Source organism: Oryx dammah, unplaced genomic scaffold (assembly GCF_014754425.2).
Source record: "Oryx dammah isolate SB20612 unplaced genomic scaffold, SCBI_Odam_1.1 HiC_scaffold_16, whole genome shotgun sequence".
In the NCBI taxonomy this organism is placed as follows: domain Eukaryota; kingdom Metazoa; phylum Chordata; class Mammalia; order Artiodactyla; family Bovidae; genus Oryx; species Oryx dammah.
In genome coordinates, this window is record NW_024070200.1 from 36,621,020 (window position 1) to 36,628,133 (window position 7,114).

Here is a 7,114-nt window from a genome sequence, read left to right on the forward strand (position 1 = left end):
GGGAGAGCTCAGATACCTATTCAGGACTACCAATGAGTGCCATTCTAATGAACACCCCCAAAATCTGGTTTCTGGGGATAAGATTTCTCAGGATAGCTCTAAAGAGCCAATACAGCTTGGCAGGGATAGTACTCCAAAACAGACAGGAGATAGATCTTCTGATCCCTACACAAGGAGGGACTTAAGCCATCCTCATGATGTGAATTTGGAATTGGCTACTGCCTCTACTAGTCCTTGTTATGCCATACTGATGCCGCTAACCTGTTTTGTCTCTGCCCCAGTCAACAAGCTGCAACATGCAGTGCCGGTTCAACAAAGATAAAACTACAGCCGACCACAGAAAATATCACTCACCCTTAGATGGACACCGCTGTAAGGACTCTGAGGCTTGTGACCAGCAAGAGGGGCAGGACCAATACCCCTCGCCGTCCCAGCTCAGTAGGAAGTAGCCAGAAAGACCTCGACACCCCTACTCCCAAAGAATTGGGCCTCCCATCTCTTGAGGGGGTAATGTTAGGTAGTTAGAATAGGAAACAGGAGTCCAGAATGGTGGTGGCTAAAAGACTGGGAAGGGAAAAGCCCACGAAAATAGAACAAAGGAAGGTCCGAGGACCAGAGTGAGGACCTCAGGTAGAACAAACAACACTCCTGGCCAGCCCAATTTACAAAGGGCAGGCCCCGGGGGAGAGAAAACATAAAAAGAGGAGCCAAAGGGCTGGGGGTCTTTCTCTCTACCGCCTCCCCACCCCCACCCCGCCGCGTGCATACGCTCGTTCTCTCTCTCTCTCCTGCGTGCGTGCGCTCTTTCTCACTCTCTCTCTGGCGTGCTGGGGCGCTCTTCTCTTTGCAACTTTGGTGTCAACATGCCCTCACACCTCAAGGATGGATTTTCCTGTTATTATCTAAATAAAATAGAGCTGTAACACGGAGCTGTAACACTGATTTGTCTAAGAGCTATAACACAGTCTGGTCTGTCCAAGACCTAAGAGCTGTGACATGCCGAGGGCTTTAATGTCCGTCACTCTAAATCTTTGTTGTGATGAGACAGAACTGAGGAGTATACTCACCTGACAACAATAACAACAACAGAAACACACAACAACAACATCAGTCGTACTGGATTTTAAATGCCACAAGAAAAGTACAAAATGCTCTGGAGGATCAACAGACACAGCACATATGGTTGGGAAAATAGAAGTACTACAGGACAGACATCAGAAAATAATTTTTGAAGCTGAAGGTGGTATTTGAGAAAGGGCCAAAGAAAGTGGCATTCTGATAGATACATAAGGATATTCCTAGGAAAAGACAAAGGTTTCACACAGAGAATGAACAAAAGCATGAACCAAGATAGAAAAGGGTGGGTACAAGATAGATTTTATTTTCCCCCCAGAGACCAATTTAGTTGGGGAATGTGTAGATGGGTAACAAGAGAAGACTCTTGAATGTTATGCTTAATATTTAAATAGGTTTAGAAGACTTATTCAAAAAGTCTTCCTTTAACAATTCAAATTACTTTAGTGATTCTTTAACCTTTGCTAGAAACTCCTTCTATGTTTATTATCTAAAATAATCATGGAAATTAGTGATTTCTTCTGCAAAGAACAAAAAGTAAAATCTTGACAGCTAAGTGGGCATGCTTAGATTACTTAGATTGGGAAAGGCTGAATTTGAATAATCCTAGCACCGCATCCCCATACTTCTGGGAATATGTAAGGCTTACAATACTCATGCAGGCATATCCCAATAGCTAGAATAATGAAGCAAACCAAAATAATAGCATTCATTAAGCTCCTAATGGGCTTCCCATGTCTGGTGACTCAGACATAAAGACTCTGCAATGCAGAAGACCTGGGTTCAATCCCTGGGTCAGGAAGATTCTCTGGAGAAGGGAATGGCTACACACTCCAGTATTTTTGCTTGGAGAATTCCATGGACAGAGAAGCCTGGTGGGCTACAGTCCATGGGGTGACAAAGAGTTAGACATGACGAAGCGACAAACACATTCACTGTTTTTTTAAGCTAACAACAGGCATCCTGCCAGGTGATTTACATAAAATAACCCTATTTAGGTTTATGGCAAGTGAGGCTCAGAGAGCTTAAATAAATTGTTCAAGGTTACCAAGCCAGTAAGAAGCTCAGCTAGTAAAATGTAAACATTACTTTTGAACCCAGACCTGTCTGATCCCCTACTTTCCCCACTGTTCACTTTTGTTTGCACCACACAAAGGTTAGAATGTTAGGGCTGTGATGCATGCATCGATGAAAAGGGCCGAATATTTAACACAGGGACTTTAATGGTCTGGAGAAAAATTCGACTGAAATATTAAAAACTGGGTTTAGAATGCTTAGAGATGAAGACCGAAAGAGATCAAGTTTACAGCGTTTCTTGATTCAGTTTGAACAATGATCACACTACAGAGCTTATTTAGGAATATCAAGGAGCAAAATTCTGGTTTTGATTTGGAGTATACCTGCTTCTTGAGAAACCTGTATGCAGGTCAGGAAGCAACAGTTAGACGTGGACATGGAACAACAGACTGGTTCCAAATAGGAAAAGGAGTACATCAAGGCTGTATATTGTCACCCTGCTTATTTAACTTCTATGCAGAGAACATCATGGGAAACGCTGGGCTGGAAGAAGCACAAGATGGAATCAAGATTGCCAGGAGAAATATCAATAACCTCAGATATGCAGATGACACCACCCTTATGGCAGAAAGTGAAGAGGAACTGAGAAGGAAGTGAGAAAGAGGAGAGTGAAAAAGTTGGCTTAAAGCTCAACATTCAGAAAACTAAGATCATGGCATCTGGTCCCATCACTTCATGGGAAATAGATGGGGAAACAGTGGAAACAAGTGTCAGACTTTATTTTTTTGGGCTCTAAAATCACTGCAAAAAAAAAAAAAAATAAAAAAAAAAAAATAAATAAAATCACTGCAGATGGTGATTGCACCCATGAAATTAGACACTTATTCCTTGGAAGGAAAGTTATGACCAATCTAGACAACACATTAAAAACCAGAGACATTACTTTGTCAACAAAGGTCCGTCTAGTCAAGGCTATGGTTTTTCCAGTAGTCATGTATGGATGTGAGAGTTGGACTATAAAGAAAGCTGAGTGCCAGAGAATTGATGCTTTTGAACTGTGGTGTTGGAGAAGACTCTTGAGAGTCCCTTGGATTGCAAGGAGATCCAACCTATCCATCCTAAAGGAGATCAGTCCTGGGTGTTCATTGGAAGGACTGATGTTGAAGCTGAATCTCCAATCCTTTGGCCACCTGATGCGAAGAGCTAACTCACTGGAAAAGACCCTGATGCTGGGAAAGTGAGGGCAGGAGAAGGGATGAGAGAGGATAAGATGGTTGGATGGCATCATCGACTCAATGGACATGGGTTTGGGTGGACTCCGGGAGTTGGTGATGGACAGGGAGGCCTGGTGTGCTGTGGTTCATGGGGTCGCAAAGAGTCAGACACGACTGAGCGACTGAACTGAACTGATACTCCAAGAGAATCTGGATATTTGTCTGTATTCAATGATGTATTTCAAGATCCTAAAACAGAGACTATTTCATAGTAAGCACTCAATAAACTTTTCTTGAAATAATGAAAGGTCATGTAAGGGGTATTCTCATTTGATACTCTTGATGGCCCTGAGATGACAGCGACCAGCAGGTTTAAGAACCATTCATGTTGTTAGCATATTCCCTTTTAACTCAATGGCAAAAATAAGCAACTATCAAAACAACAAATATACAAAAAAGCAACAGTTGTAAAACAAGACCATGATTGTACACAGAAAGGTAGACAAAAGGATGAAAAGATCCTTTTGCATTAGAGATAGCATCTAGCACTTCCTGGATAATCGAACTTCAGTGAGACAGAATCCAGAATTTTGACTTACTGTTTTATTTCAGACTGCTATGAGCAGTATATCTAATGACTGCTTTTTGAAAAAGAAAATGGTTATCTAATCTAAATATTATGAAAAAATGGACAATCTCTTTTTTCTTGATGGCAAGTAATGGAATGAAATTCATTTACTTAAAGAAGCAACAGAGTCCACTTACAAAATTCTTTATTTTTCTAATTTTGATAATATGTCTCTATTAGAACATGCAAAGAAAACTGCAACAAAGAGCTGTAAGAAGAAAAAAAAAGCCTTTGGAAGACAGCAATCTACTCTACAAAAACACTTTTAAAGAGAATAAAAGCAGGTTCCATGAACTTCCCTCTATTTTCCACAAGGTTTTCTAATATTTCTTCTTCGATGGAACCAATGAATAACTGCCACTTATCACAAAACATCTTCTTTCAGCTATGTGCTTTATAAATTGCTTTCTTCTGAACAGACAATTCTTCAAGTTGCTCAAGTCTCTCAGCTGCAACAATTTTTCTTATTTCTATTATACTGCATTTCTTCCATGGAATGGTATAAAGACCAATTTAAAAAACTCCTTTGCTTTTCAAAGATAGTTTCCTAAAGGCACTACTACTGTATTTCAATCAATAATTTAACTTACTTTTTCTCTATTTCTTCTAATTCCACAAGCTTTACTCACTTCAATAGTTCTTAATGCTGTAGTTTAACAGTTTGTCAGGAGCCTCATATAATATTTTCTTCTATAGTACACTAACAGAAGATAATGAACAGATTTTTCTAATCAATTAATACTTGCTTGAGGCAGTCTATATGTTCCTTTTGTTAATAGTAACACAGACATAAATGTGTCCTGTCTTTTCAGCTTTTGCAGAAATTCTGTAGTCCTTGAGAAGGTAACTCACTGATTTTTGGGTCTTAGCTTTTTTGTCTTTATGTCTATAAAAGGTCAAAACATATCTTTTTCCTTATTGTGACATTTAAGTTTTACAGATGTTTAAACATTTTAGTGTAAATCAGATTTTCTAATAAACTCTAAACAAAGTAGCTTTTGAAAAGAACTAGAATTAAAACAATTGCAAATTCTGAGGGTAGATTAGGTGAGAACCCTAAAGGAAAAAAATTACAAAAGCCTTATTCTTTTAAATATTCTTGAAAGACATTACAGTTCACTTGATAGATATTCTAAAATTACTAAAGCTGTTGAGATTTTATAATCACCGAACAGATTGATCCTTTCAGTACCCTCACCACCTACTAAGTATTATGGCAATTGAAAAACAAGCCAAGAAATCAAACTGTTAAGTGTTTATTACTTTACAAGTAGTTTCTTACAAAACACTGAGAATATAGAAAAATAGAACGTTCTGGTACATACTTTTTGTCCTTTATGAGCCAAATTTTCCCCCTACTTAAAATCTGAGCTGAATTTCAGGATCCCTGCACCATGCCTTAAAACCACAAAGTGTAGACACCATTTTAAAATCGGTGCTGGGACGTTTGCATGCATGTGCGTGCTAAATCGCTCAGGTGTGTTGGACTCTATGCGACCCCATGGACTCTGGCCTGCCCAGGCTTTTCTGTTCATGGGATTTCCCAGGCAAGAATACTGGAGTGGTTTGCCATTTCCTACTCCAGGGGATCTTCCTGACTCAGGGATGGGACCCAAGTCTCTTACAGGTTCTGTCCTCTGCCTGAAAACAACTTCCTCAGCTTTAAACATTCTTATATGTAACTTACATGTAACATCTGTGAAAGTCGCACTGTAGTACATTTCCCCCCTTTGTAATTTAATTAAATCGATTTTTAAAGCTGAGGAAGTTGTTTTCAGGCACAGGGTAGAACCTGTACCCTAAAAGCAAGAGGTCTACGGATTTAAGACAGCAGTCACGTCAGTTAAAGTAACACCTGTTAACTGGGTATATTTTCACTCTCGTAAGGTGAAAATGTTTCATAGTTTATGTAAAATATCGAGTCCTGTAATAAACAAGCTCTTTAAGAATTGCTATAGAGTTCCTGTGGCACGTCAAGGCAAAGAATACCGCTGTACCACTCTAAGTCACGGTTGGACTTGAGTCGAGGAGCAGGGTGGGCAATTCATGAGTCACACCAGAAAGTATGTCATCTTGCATAGATGGGTAGAAAATTTTAACAAGAGGTTTCGAATTCTATGACAAATGCATTAAGAAAATTCTACTGCGGAGAAAATTTTCACCTTACCCATGGAATCAAAATTCACATAAATTCTGACTGGAGGCTGGTGATCAGCACAACTTCGTGGAATAACCTAATTTTTTCACTTAAGACACAATCCCAAAGCTTTAGGATACCGTCTATGCTTATGGCACCAAGCATCACCTTTTCAAGCTCCCGCCGGCACGGGAAATGGGTTGGACACCCGAACCTATCACCCTACCCCCACAGGAAGTGAGTTATGTTCCCCCCTCCCCCAGGATGGCCTTCCTCCCCTCCCCCAACCGGAAGTGAGGCGCCCCCATTCAGCCGGCCTCAAACTGAGGCAAACCAGTAACAGCAAAAGAGGGGTGATCTTCAAGGGGTGAAGGGTACCTCCACTGTGGCCACCCCCAGGCTCGCTTCGCTTACTGACCTGCTGACGATAGGGGTAGACAGGGGCCCGAGGCCTAAAGAAAGTCCCTGGCACACAGGACAATTCCCTGAGCCCCTCTCAACCGCCTTCACTCTTCTCACTCCGTCGTCTCACAGCTTGACAAAAATTCCTCCGCAGTACTTTATATTGATGTCTTTTCTTTCCCTTTACCTAATTTCTTAACTGCCTTCCATAGGTAACTTCTTTAATCGCTGCATTTAAAATTTTTCCAGTGAGGAGAAAAATGAAATATTATTCCCCATACCTTCAGAAAAATGAAGGGATTATTTTGTTCAAAGGCGGCGAAGGACTACGTGATTACGTAAGGTGAGACTTATTTTCGCGTAGGTTTCTGGGAGATGTAGTTTTTTAAAATTAAGGCCTGCAGAACTATTGGGCTTAAATTGGTGATTACTGTGTGCTGGAGTCCTTGAAGATACATATTCTGTATTCGACGGTAGGCTGACCTAGGGGGCTGAGGCACCAAATGAGCCAGTACTTCGTTCCCCTTTTCCGCTTAAACGTAATTGAACTGAAATTTCCCTTCACGCCGCCGAAGGTCCTGGTTGTCCCTCCCTCTTCCTTTGGCCACGCCCCCTCGGCCAATCAGACGTGCTCTAGGTCTC

At 40.8% G+C, this 7,114-nt stretch overlaps 1 protein-coding gene across 3 annotated transcripts in view; it reads right to left on the reverse strand.

Annotated features, from left to right (window-relative positions):
- The window catches only part of HMG20A (high mobility group 20A), a 77,706-nt gene extending 70,904 nt beyond the window's left edge, over positions 1-6,802 (reverse strand). For 2 of the 3 annotated variants that reach the window (XR_005723967.1, XM_040257291.1), the window contains exon 1: positions 6,489-6,796. The gene's annotated coding sequence lies outside the window, so the exon portion shown is untranslated. Of the gene's footprint in view, positions 1-6,488 lie in introns of all 3 variants that reach the window. The other variant, XM_040257290.1, reaches the window with a different exon arrangement.
- Positions 6,803-7,114: the final 312 nt, after the last annotated feature.